The sequence below is a fragment of the Sciurus vulgaris genome (assembly GCF_902686455.1).
Source record: "Sciurus vulgaris genome assembly, chromosome: 1".
NCBI classification, from domain to species: domain Eukaryota; kingdom Metazoa; phylum Chordata; class Mammalia; order Rodentia; family Sciuridae; genus Sciurus; species Sciurus vulgaris.
In genome coordinates this window covers 173,856,864-173,870,762 of record NC_136461.1, presented here as the reverse complement: position 1 = coordinate 173,870,762, position 13,899 = coordinate 173,856,864, and the positions used below count along the sequence as shown (strand labels likewise).

Here is a 13,899-nt window from a genome sequence, read left to right as displayed (position 1 = left end):
AAATATATGATGGATTAAAAATACCTTAAAATGGAAAAGATGGCAGGGAACCAAATAAAAACAAATGTTAACTAAAGCGCTGATGGAAACAAAAAGTACTTGTCCATAGCATATATTTTTTCTCATTGTATGATGAATTAAATCAGTGACTAAAAGTATGAGAGACATATAATTATAGAAGAAAACTGAAGTCAAGTCAAAAGTCCTAGAAAACTATAATTTTTCTTGTATAAAGTATTTTTATTTTATTCTATCTTTAATAAATATTTGAGGTAAATATAAACTTTAAGAAAAAAACCTTTGAAAATGTTTGTAGGTCAGGTATTTTCAAGGGTCAATCAAAAGTGAGAAAAAAAGAAACACTAAAGAAATAACTACAACAAAAAGTTAAATTCTGAAAATATTTTAATAGTTAATAGTTCACAGATCAAAACTTAAAAGAAGGAACTAAAATTTAAAGTATTAAATGAGGTTGTTCATAGAGGACCTCAGCACTTTATTCATTTTAATAGCTATTTTGAAACAAGGCAAGAGTTTTGAAATGAGCTGCTTACCTAGATCTTAGGTCCTTAAAATGCTAAGAGAATATTAGCCCATCTGAAAAAGGGAACAAGGGAATTTGCTTGTTTTGCCAAGATTTTTTGTTGGAAAACAAAACATAACAAAACAACAAAAACAACAAAAAATTATGTATACACACACATACACACATAAAAACCCCTAGATATCTTCCTGGGAAATAAAAAATGAGAGATTCCCCGTGTGTGTTAGGTGGTTTTAATTTATATTACATGTATGGTCCTGGAATATTCTTTTGGAGTTATTTACATAAATGGGGCATCAGATCTTTGATAACCCTATAGCATCTGTCCAAAATAGATGCAAAATATCTTTACAAAAACATGTCCTCAATGCAAACAGAATTATTAGGGACAAAGACCACTGAATATAAGCTCCTAATCATGGATCATTTTATATGCCAAAAAAATTTTTATTAGCAAGAGAAGAATTAGATCCCATTTTCAAAAGCACTGCCAAGAATTTTTGATAAGAAAATTAGTTTATATGGATAATAAAATATACTTGTTTAAAATTATTAAATAAATATGCAATAAAATAAAAATAAAAATTAAAGCTACAAAAATAAATATAATTTGCAGAAATTAAAACTGTAGCTATTAAAATTGAAATGCATACTTGTTGAGATAAAAAGCATTTTAGATAATAGCTTTTGTTAACAAAAGTTTTTCAGTTAGGTTTTAGAGGTGTATATTGTAAGCAAGGGAAGGTATTATTTTCTAAAACCATTATTAAGCAAGAATTCCATAGGCGTGTGCCACTTGGAGTGACAAAAACATATTCACAAAGACTGGTCAGTTTTCTTAGGCTCAAGGTACTTACACTAAAGTTCTACCCAACTATCACACATTTTGGTGTGTCTTTGTGCAAAACATCAAAGCAGATAATAATACTGAATACTGAATTAAAATACTGATTATTATGAAAGTCCAGAAGGAGGAAAAATGGTATCCACGTTTTCCAAAATATTCCACTAAACGACAGATGAAAAGTGTTGATGACCTACTTGTGAAGACAATTCTTAAGCAACATAATTTCCTGCTGTGGTATTAGAACTGAGCTCCAGACAGAATAGAGCAGAGCAGAAGATACTTCAGTCTTGTGATGATTACCATTAATAATCAACAGCTCACAATAGTTATTTTTAAATATGAAAACCAGTAATATTCACATTTATTTTAAACAATCAGGTATTTGGAAACCTATTTGTTCCTAGAGATTCCCCTTACTTTAAGATTAATGAGAGTCATAAGGATAAATACTTTGAATTCTACAGTAACTTTAAAAATGAAATATTTACTCATATGTTTAAGCCTATTTAAGTATTTTTTCAAGAGGAACATTATCTAAAGACTTGGTATTTCAATGAAAATAAAAGTCAACCTCCCTTTGACCTACAACACCATTTGTAATTCACCTCTTCTCTCCCTAAAATGTGACTTCTGTTACTCTTGTCATGCTAGCCCAGCATGGTCCATAAATGTACTAAACTTGTTCCTACTCAAGGGTCTTTGCTCTGCCTGGAACATCTGAGGTAGAAATACTTCAGGGGTATTTGCACGTACAGCTCACTCATTCTTTTCATTCAGGTATTAAGGAGGCATTCCCTGAGCCCTAATCTAAAATAATTTCCCAGTCACTCTTGTCACATTATACCAATATACTATTTTCATAGTATTTATCTTTCTCTGAAATTGAGAAACATGAACTTGAGCATCCATTATGATGCCAAGATCTTTGCTAGTGCTGGGGAAATGGGAAATAGCAAAAATGGATACATAGTGCTGATTCTCATGAAGCTCATTTTAATAGGAAAGATAACTAAGCAAAATAATCATAAAGTATAAAAAATAAAATAACGGAGGTATGGGAAGAATCAGTAAATGACCTAATGTTTTATCTTAAGGTTATAGACATAGAAAACATCTTGTGAACAATGCTATAAGGACTACAGGATGTAATGAGGATTATTTTTAAATATATTGAAATAAAATGCCAATACAAATTTAGTTTGGCAAAATTAAATAAAATTAAAAATGAAATATTTCAAAAATATACCAAAACAAAACAAAAACCACCAAAACCATAGAACATCAACTCCAAAAACTCATCTTCCCAAACAGGACAAAACCCAACAGATAATAAATCAAAACTATGGCTACTGTAACTGTGATGATCACAAGTGCTAGATTTATTATAGTCTCCATTTGACAGTTTTATAACATACCTGAATTGAAATATTAACATAATTGATTTTTATTGAGATCCAATGAATACTACCCTGGTTATACCCTCCAGTTGTTTATATTTACAGCTGGGAACTCCTGCATCTAATTATACTTGATAGACCTTTGACAAAGTAAACCTTCAATATAAGCTTCACTGAGGAAGAAGAGACTAGAGGAAGTGCCACGATTTGCCAGGGAAATATTTTGAAAATAAATAGGAATCTAGTAAGGGATGGAGGGTCAAGAGATTTATTTGATTACAAAGTTTTTAATAACATATATTCATATTGTATATATACTTTTAAGTACACTCGATATTAACTTCTTAAAAACAAAATTCTACAGGAGAGAAACTGGTTATTTGGGGATTTGGTTAATTGAGTTTTAATGAATCAGGAATCTATTTGTCTCTATCAAAATTACCATGCTGGGAGCTGAAAGACTTCAAAATAACGGATGGGTTGGGGTTGTAGCTCAGTGGTAGAGCACTTGCCTTGCATGTGTGAGGCACTGGGTTTGATTCTCAGCACTGCATATAAATAAATGAAATAAAGGTCCATTGACAAAAAATAGTAAAGAAAAATTTTAAAAAGTATTAAAAATAATTGAAGGAGGTTTAAAATTTTATCATTCGGTATACTACTATGGGGATTACATTTGATATAAAGATTTTTCTTATTTTTTGATTACCTGTTGTTGGTAACTATGCAAAGATAAAAGAGACCAGGCAAGACAGGATTTCTTTCCATTTACTTCTCTGCCATCTTTTCTGATTGACACAGAAAACACCTTCAATCAAGATGGAAGGAAGCCTGTTGGCTGCTAGGAAGTATAAACTGACTCTGCTCCCTTGTGCTGCATCAGGATCTCTTTTCCCTTCACTCTCAGTCTTCAGGTACTTTAAACAGGAAGGAAATCACATTCTTTCATGTAAAGTCATGGGAAGGTTTAAGCAAATCGTTATAAAATTATATAATATATAGGTCACTCTAGGTATTAACCTATGAAATATGAGAATTAGACTAACTTCTATAATTTTTTTAAGTGTTAGTTTGATAAACTAGCAAATTGCTCTAAGAAAGGGATGGTTTTCAGGTTAAAGATTTAAAAAGAAAGAAAACTGCTTTCCTTGCACATTCCTATTTATGATTTCAGGTGCAATTCTGGAAAAATCTCATATTTGTTTAATTATGAATCAAAATATGCAAGGGCTACTGTCAGGTGTGAACATTTGGATAACACTTCCAAAAACAAAAATTAAAGAGATCAGAAGACACTAAATAGACACAATTTCTCAGAAATAAGGTTAGTAGTAACTTATGGTTCTGGGATTTTAATGTCAACACTTAGGAAGTTACCCATATTTAATGTTATGGTGACTATGACATATAGGACCGATGGATTTGGGGAATGTGTCATATTCAAATGCTGCTTGGTAAGCAAACAGTAATAACAATCTTAAAAAAAATCTGTTGGGGTGGGGAAGGCCCACAAAATATCATATGAATTTGATCCATTTGTATCAAAATATTTAAATGAACATCTTCTTTTTGGTAATGAAACTCAAAAGATAAAATTTCCAAGGCAATCAAACATAATCAGTGATAGGAAGAAATAAAAGAATTGTAATAAAAAATTAAATTGCTTCCACCATCTTCCCTGAGACCACCATATCAGTCATTCAACTTTAGGTTTCACTCTCCTGCTTTGGAGTCCCAGGTTGCTCTGCTGTGCAGGGGCTGAAGATCCCTAGGGACAAGGACTGGCTCCTGAGCATCAGGAAATGAAAAGAATCCATGTGCTGCTAAGAAGATTGTGTATTTGAAGATCCAAGATGGCGGACTAGAGGGTGACTGCATCTCCCGTCTTCAGAACTCAGGATTCAAGAAGGGGAGGTATTGAGAGACTCAGACCAACACAGAGCCGCGGGGAGAGTCTCTCCCACCGGGTGAAGTTTGGCCTAGGCGGCAGGCCCAGACAGGGGGGAGCTTCTCAGAGCAGGGCAGGGCAGTGAGAGTCATTCCCAAGCAGCCCTGCTCTCTCCTGCAGCTGGCTTGATCCACAGCCAGCTTCTAGGAACAGGCCCGCCCAGTGAGAGCTTTTCTGCACAAAACCAACCCCAAGCCCTGGATCCAGCAGCAGGCCCAGCCCGCAGGCGGTTTCTTGGACCAGGGCAGGGCAGTGAGAGACTTCCCCAAGCAGCCCTACTCCCTCCCATGGCAGGCCGGGTCCACAGCCAGGTTCTCAGAGCAGGCCCGCCCAGCGAGAGCTTTTCTGCAGAGCCAACCCCAAGTCCTCGACCCAGCGGCAGGCCCCGGCCCACAGGCAGCTTCTGGGACCAGGACAGGACAGGGAGAGGATTTCCCCAAGCAGCCTGGCTCCCTCAGGCAAGGGCAGGCCCTTTCTATAGCCAGCTTCTAGGAGCAGGACCGCCCAGTGAGAGGATTTCCACGCAGAACCAGCCGCCAGCCCTGGACCCAGTAGTGGGCTAGGAGCAGCTTTCTTCGGAAGCACTGCATTATCAAGTTACTCCAAGACTTCAGGCTACTGAAGGCTGGGAGGTGATATACTAGAAATCTATAGGAACACTATAAGCCAATAGAGGATATCTGCAATATCTCAGAGTCCCACTGATATCTGACCAATATGAGAAAACAAGGGAAGAAAATGTCCAAAACAAACCTAGATACTATATCAATAAAACCCAATGACAGCACAGCAGAAGAAATGTCAGAAAGGGAGTTCAGAATAATTAAAACAATCAGGGAAGCAAACGAGGACATGAAAGAGCAAATGCAGGCATTGAAGGAAGAGATGAAAAAGCAAATACAGGCATTAAATAATTCCACCAATCAACAGTTAAAAGAGCAACTATGGTAAGCAAAATATTTGAATAAAGATTTACTAGAGATACTGGAAAAAAAACAAACAGAAATCCTTGAAATGGAGGAAACAATAAACCAAGTTAAAAACTCCATAGAAAGCATAACCAATAGGATAAAACACATGGAAGACAGAACCTCAGACACTGAAGACAAAATATTTAATCTTGAAAACAAAATTGATCAAACAGAAAAGACGGTAAGAAATCATAAACAGAATCTACAAGAATTATGGGATATCATGAAGAGGCCAAATTTAAGAATTATTGGGATTGAGGAAGGCTTAGAGAAACAAACCAAAGGAATGAACAATCTATTCAATGAAATAATATCAGAAAATTTCCCAAATCTGAAGAATGAAATGGAAAACCAAGTACAAGAAGCTTATGGGACTCCAAATATACAAAATTACAACAGACCCACACCAAGGCACATTATTATGAAAATACCTAACATACAAAATAAAGACAGAATTTTAAAGGCCGCGAGAGAAAAGAATCAAATTACATTCAGGGGGAAACCAATAAGAATATCAGCATATTTTTCAATCCAGTCCCTAAAAGCTAGAAGGGCCTGGAACAACATTTACCAAGCCCTGAAAGAAAATGGATGCCAACCAAGAATCTTATAGCCAGCAAAACTTACTTTCAGATTTAACGACGAAATAAATCCTTCCATGATAAACAAAAGCTAAAAGAATTTACAAAAAGAAAGCCGGCATTACAGAACATTCTCAGCAAAATATTCCATGAGGAAGAGATGAAAAACAACGATGCAAATCAACAACGGGAGGAACTAGCCTAAAGGAATAGCCAAATAAAGGAGAAACCAAATCATGTCACAAAACAAAAATGAGTCAAATGACTGGGAATACTAAATTATATCACAATAATAACCCTGAATGTTAATGGCCTGAACTCATCAATCAAAAGACAAAGACTGGCAGATTGGATTAAAAAGAAAAATCCAACAATATGCTGCCTGTAAGAGACTCATCTCACAGAAAGAGATACCCAAAGACTAAAGGTGAAAGGATGGAAAAAAACAATCCATGCACACGGACACAGCAAAAAAGCTGGGGTATCCATCCTCATTTCAGATAATGTGGACTTCAAGCCAAAACTAGTCAGAAGGGATAAAGAAGGACATTACATACTGCTTAAGGGAAGCATATATCAGCAAGACATAACAATAATAAATATCTATGCCCCGAACATTGGCTCATCCATGTACGTCAAACAAATCCTTCTCAATTCCAGAAATCAAATAGACCAAACACAATAATACTAGGCAATTTTAAAACACCTTTCTCACCACTGGATAGATCTTCCAAACAAAAATTGAATAAAGAAACTATAGATCTCAATAACACAAGCAACAATTTAGACTTAACCGACATATATAGGATATACCATCCAACAAAGAACGAATACACTTTCTTCTCAGCAGCACATGGATTCTTCTCTAAAATAGACTATATTTCATGCCACAAAGCTACTGTTAGTAAATACAGAAGAGAGAGATAATACCTTGTAGTCTATCACTTCATAATGGAGTGAAATTAGAAATAAATGACAGAATAAAAAACAGAAACTTCTCCAATACCTGGAGATTAAATAATACAGTATTATATGATGACTGGATAACAGAAGACCTCTGGAGGGAAATAAAAAAATTCTTAGAAGTAAACGAGAACAAAGGCACTTCATATAAAAATCTCTGGGACACTGTGAAAGAAGTACTTAGAGGAAGATTTATTTCATGGAGCACATTCAACAAAAGAAGTAAAAAATCAACAAATAAACGACTTAACACTACAGCTCAAAGCCCTAGAAAAAGAAGAGCAGACCAACACCAAAAGTAGTAGAAGACAGGAAATAGTTAAACTCAGAGCTGAAATCAACGAAATTGAAACAAAAGAAACAATCGGAAAAATTAACAAAATAAAGAGTTGGTTCTTTGAAAAAATAAACAAAATTGAGAAACCCTTAGCCACACTAACAAAGAGAAAGAGAGAGAAAACTCAAATTATTAAAATTCAGAATGAACATGGAAATATCACAAAGACACGAGTGAAATACAAAACATAATTAGAAGCTATTTTGAAAATCTATACTCCAACAAAACAGAAAACCTCGAAGACATCAACAAGTTTCTAGACACATATGAATTACCTAAACTGAACCAGGAGGATATACACAATTTAAATAAATCAATTTCAAGCAATGAAATAGAAGAGGTCATCAAAAGCCTTACCAACAAAGAAAAGTCCGGGACCAGATGGGTTCTCAGCTGAGTTCTACAAAACCTTCAAGGAAGATCTCATTCCAATATTCCTCAAAGTATTTCATGAAATAGAAGAGGAGGGAACCCTCCCAAACTCATTCTATGAAGCCAATATCACCCTGATACTAAATCAGACAGAGACACATCGAGAAAATTTCAGACCAATATTCTTAATGAACATCGACGCAAAAATTCTCAACAAAATTTTAGCAAATTGCATACAAAAATGTATTAAAAAGATAGTGCACCACGATCAAGTGGGTTTTATCCCAGGGATGCAAGGTTGGTTCCACATCCGGAAATCAATAAATGTAATTAACCATATCAACAGACTTAAAGTGAAGAATCACATGATGATTTCAATAGGTGCAGAAAAAGTATTCGATAAAATACAGCATCCCTTCATGCTCAAAACACTAGAAAAAACTGGGGTAGTGGGAACATTCCTTAACATTTTAAAGGCCATCTATACTAAGCCCATGGCCAATATCATTCTAAATGGTGAAAAACTGAGAGCATTCCCCCTAAACACTGGAACAAGACAGGGATGCCCTCTTTCACCACTTCTATTCAACATCGTCCTTGAGACTCTAGCCAGAGCAATGAGACAAACCAAAGAAATTAAAGGGATACGAATAGGAAAAGAAGAACTCAAACTATCCCTGTTTGCTGATGACATGCTTATATATTTTAAGGAACCTGGAAATTCCACCAGAAAACTCTTAGAACTCATAAGTGAATTCAGTAAAGTAGCAGGTTACAAGATCAATGCTCATAAATCCAATGCATTTTTATACATAAGTGATGAATCTTCAGAAAGAGAAATTAGGAAAACTACCCCATTCACAATAGCCTCGAAAAAAATAAAATACTTGGGAATCAACCTCACAAAAGAGGTGAAAGACCTCTACAATGAGAACTAGAGAACTCTAAAGAACGAAATTAAAGAAAACCTTAGAAGATGGAAAGATCTCACATATTCTTGGATAGGCAGAATTAATATTGTCAAAATGGCCATACTACCAAAAGTGCTATACAGATTCAATGCAATTCCAATTGAAATACCAATGATGTACCTTACAGAAATAGAGCAAGCAATTATGAAATTCATCTGGAAGAATAAGAAACCCAGAATAGCTAATGCAATCCTCAGTAGAAAGAGCGAAGCAGGGGGTATCGCAATTCCAGATCTTCAACTCTACTACAAAGCAATAGTAACAAAAATGGCATGGTATTGGTACCAAAATAGACAGGTAGATCAACGGTACAGAATAGAGGACATGGACACAAATCCAAATAAATACAATTTTCTCATACTAGACAAAGGGGCCAAAAATATGCAATGGAGAAAAGATAGCCTCTTCAACAAATGGTGCTGGGAAAACTGGAAATCCATATGCAACAGAATGAAATTAAACCCCTATCTCTCACCCTGCACAAAACTCAACTCAAAATGCATCAAGGACCTCGGAATCAGACCAGAGACCCTGCATCTTATAGAAGAAAAAGTAGGTCCAAACCTTCAACGTGTTGGCTTAGGATCAGACTTCCTTAACAGGACTCCCATAGCACAAGAAATAAAAGCAAGAATCAATAACTGGGATAGATCCAAACTAAAAAGCTTTCTCTCAGTAAAGGAAACTATCAGTAATGTGAAGAGAGAGCCTACAGAGTGGGAGAATATCTTTGCCACTCATACTTCAGATAGAGTGCTAATTTCCAGAATCTATAAAGAACTCAAAAAACTCTACACCAAGAATACAAATAATCCAATCAACAAATGGGCTAAGGAAATGAACAGACACTTCAGAGAAGAAGATGTACAAGCAATCAACAGATATATGAAAAAATTTTCAACATCTCTAGTAATAAGAGAAATGCAAATCAAAACTACCCTAAGATTTTATCTCACCCCAATTAGAATGGCGATTATCAAGAACACAAGCAACAATAGGTGTTGGCGAGGATGTGGGGAAAAAGGTACACTCATACATTGCTGGTGGGGTTGCAAATTAGTGTAGCCACTCTGGAAAGCAGTATGGAGACTCCTTAGAAAGCTAGGAATGGAACCACCATTTGACCCAGCTATCCCACTCCTTGGCCTATAGCCAAAGGACTTAAAATCAGCATACTACAGAGATGCAGCCACATCAATGTTCATAGCTGCTCAATTCACAATAGCCAGATTGTGGAACCAACCTAGATGTCATTCAATTTATGAATGGATAAAGATACTGTGGTATATATATATAGAATGGAATATTACTCAGCAATAAAGAGTGATCATTATGACATTTGCAGGCAAATGGATGAAATTGGAAAATATCATGCTAAATGTGATAAGCCAATCTCAAAAATCCAAAGGACGAATGTTCTCGCTGCTAAGCGGATGATGACAAATAATGGATGATGGGAGGGGTTAGTGTCAGGGTTAGGGTTAGGGAGGGGGCCAAAAATGGAGGAAGGAAGGACTGTATAGAGGGAAAAGAGGGGTGCGAGGAGTGGGGGGGGGAGGAAAAAATAAAAGAATGAATCAAACAACATTACCCTATGTAAATTTATGATTACGCAAATGGTATGCCTTTACTACAAGTTTTAAAATTTAATGATTCTCTATGCTTAACTTTTTTATTCCCCTTCTCTCAACATACACAGAAAAAATTTGAATAGCATAATCAGGAGAAGAGAATGAAAATCATTAAAAAAGACTACAATTTGTTACTGGTCATGGGAGGGAGCAAATTATCTTTACTTTGAATTTTTTTGCATCTTTTAAATTTTATTTATAATACCTATTCAAAAACAAATAGAATTATATTAAGACCCTGTTTATACTTTTGTTGAGATTACTCATCAGAACTGGATTCTATTAGATTTAAAATTTCCTGTCTTCATCTGAATCAATGTCTCTCAGAAATACATTCAGTGACCTGACTTGTCAGTGTCACTTAATCATCAAATCATTCAATCTTTCATTGATTTGCTCAAACCTCTATTTTCTATTATGTGACTAGTATGATGTCATATGCTGGGTATTCAGAAGTGAATAAAATATGACACACTTCTGGCCTCTGGATCTACTGCTTCCTCAGTTTAGAATGTTCCCTCTCTCCTGGCACCCATACTCTTAAAAACAAATTCAGGAGCCATGTACTGTATGAAACCTTCCTGAGACCCCACTCACAGAGTTAATCATTAACTTCTGCCTTTAAATTTTCTAATTTGTACCAACAGACATTGTCAACGCAGCAATAATTTATTGTTTGATTTATGTGTCTGAGATCTCCTATGTGTATAGAATGTGCTTATTCTGATTTGTGGCTCTTTCTGTAAGTCTAGGTGTACTGGAGTTGTTTGTCATAACATTTCCACTGTACTCTAATGGTTAATTAAGTAGCCTGTTTCCTTGACTGGATACTGAACTCGTTAAAGAACAGGAACATATTAAAAATTATTTCATTTTGTTTGTCTAATATAAAACAACTTTAATGGTATACATTATACATTCAGAAGTAATCGTTAATTTTTGACAATGATAACAAGACCATCCGAAAGGTAAAGAATAGTCTCTTCAACAAATGAAGCCAAGACAACCAGATATTCATATGTAAAAAAATGAAGCTGGTTAAATCTTTACCTCACACCATATTAAAAAGAGAAAACAAGAAAAAAAGGAAAATACATAAAACTTCAAGTGGATCAATGATTTACAAGGGATAAAACCATAAAACTATTAGAATTAACAATAGGAATAAATCTTCATGTTCTTGGATTTGGCAATGGATTCTCAGATATAGTACCAAAAGTAAGGATAAAAAATCAATTAAACAATCAAAATTAAATTTTGTACATCAAAGGACATTGTCAATAAAATGGAAAGATCATTCCTAAATCACATATCTGATGAAGACATAATATCTAAGATAAATAAAGAATGCTTATAACTCATCAAAAAAAGCACAAACAATCCAATTTTAAAATGGTCAAAGGACTTGAGTAAACATTTTTTCAAAGGAAATATATAAACATGAAAAGTTATTAATAATTAATCATTACAGAATTATACTTTCAACCCACAATGAGCCTCCTTCTCATACCAATACAAATGGTATTATTAAAAAAAGTTGGGGGGAGTGGGTGAAGTAACAAGTATTAACAAGAGAAACTAAAACTCAGGGACATTGCTAATAGGGAAATACAATAGTTCAGCTACTGTAGAAAACAGTTTGGCAGTTTCTCAAAGGTTGAGCAAAAAATTACAATATGACCCTATAATTCTACTCCTATGTGTATATCTAAATACTTATAAACAGGTACTGAATCAGATATCTGTATGGCAAAATCCACAGCAACAATATTCACAATAGCCAAAAGATGGTTAAAGCCCAAACATCCATCAACAGATGAATGAATAACAAATTGTGGTACATACAGGCAAAAAAGAATGATATACTAATACGTGCTATGATGTGGGTGAATCTATACTGGATACTAAGTGGGAAAAGATATAAAAGGTTACATATTATATTATTCTATCTATATAGAAATACAGAATAGATAAATCCACAGACACAGAATGTAGATTGGTGGCTGACAAGGACTCAGAAGAATGAGAAAGATGGATAAAAACTACTTAACACATAAGGGGTTTTACTTCAGGGTGAGGAAAATGTTTTGAACCTAGACAGAAGTGGTAGTTTTGCAAGACTGCAAATGTACCAAATGACACGGGATGTTTGCCTCACAGTTAATTTTTTGTTACATGACTTTCCCTTCAATAAATTATTAAAACACAAGCATGAGTGTGTATACATGCACATATTTACACAGTTTGTTAAATGAATTAAAGAGTGAGTAGGAGAGACTTAACTGAGTTAAGACTAGACGGCCACACATTTCCTAGGAAAATAATGTTCATTTTCTTTGTTGATGACAGAATTTGTGATTTTTAAGACCTCATAATCTATAAGGTTTTTAAGCTAAATTTGAAAATTGAGTGAAGAAGAGGAATTAGGGGCCTTGAGGCCAGCTGATGTTATATAACATTTAGAGATTAGGATTGGTGTAGTGGAAGATGCAGTGTGTCACCCAGATTCTCCCTGCACGACAAAAATGAAGTCCCTAGGTGCCAGGCCAGTTTCCTGTAGATAGTTCAATATCTGCATCCTCTCCTGAAACTTACTGTGGTTAGTTATGTTTCCTCTTTCACCCATATTCATACCTCTCCTCAGGAGTATATTCAATCATTTGTAAGTGAAGGGCTACAGTAATACATCTTACATCATTGCAGTGGTATATGCTTGGGATAAATCAATGGACAAGATGATGAACATCTCTGTTTTCGGAACCCAGATAAACATATATATCACTTAGCATATTATATATTATGCAATTGTATACATAGTTATAAAATTAGTATAAAATATGCTTTGATTAGTATAAAATATGCTAAGTGATATGGTAGGAGCATACACAAGGAGGATCTAACTTGGTCTTATGACACAGTCAGAAAAAGCATGTTTACTCTAAGACTGGATGAGCGGAGAAACAAGACAAGTGAAAGGGTGGGTAAAGAGAAGACCACATAGAAAGACAGAAAGAGAAGAACCTTAGAAGTCATGCTAAGGAGCAAAAACTGTATCAGTATTTTGGTTTAGGGAAAGTATTATCTACTCTAGGATTCAGTTTCTTCAGGTATAATCAGGGAAAAATAATAGCTCTTACTTCAGCTTTACTGTGAATATTAAGTTAAATAAGGTAAGTGATAAACATTATATAATCCTAATGAATGTCACTATTATTATTGTCAAGACATAGAGAAATATAGTTTTGTTATTAAAGGAATAGAACCAAAGCAATCATCATTGTAAAAGGAGTACAGCAAAGACTACACAAGATGAGGTAAAGAAATTTAATCTTTTTTT

The 13,899-nt window shown here is 34.7% G+C and overlaps 1 protein-coding gene across 1 annotated transcript in view; it reads right to left on the bottom strand.

Moving 5' to 3' along the window:
- Positions 1-13,899, bottom strand: part of LOC306653220 (intermembrane lipid transfer protein VPS13B-like) — a gene marked incomplete at its 5' end in the record, with an annotated part of 899,457 nt that overhangs the window by 280,250 nt on the left and 605,308 nt on the right.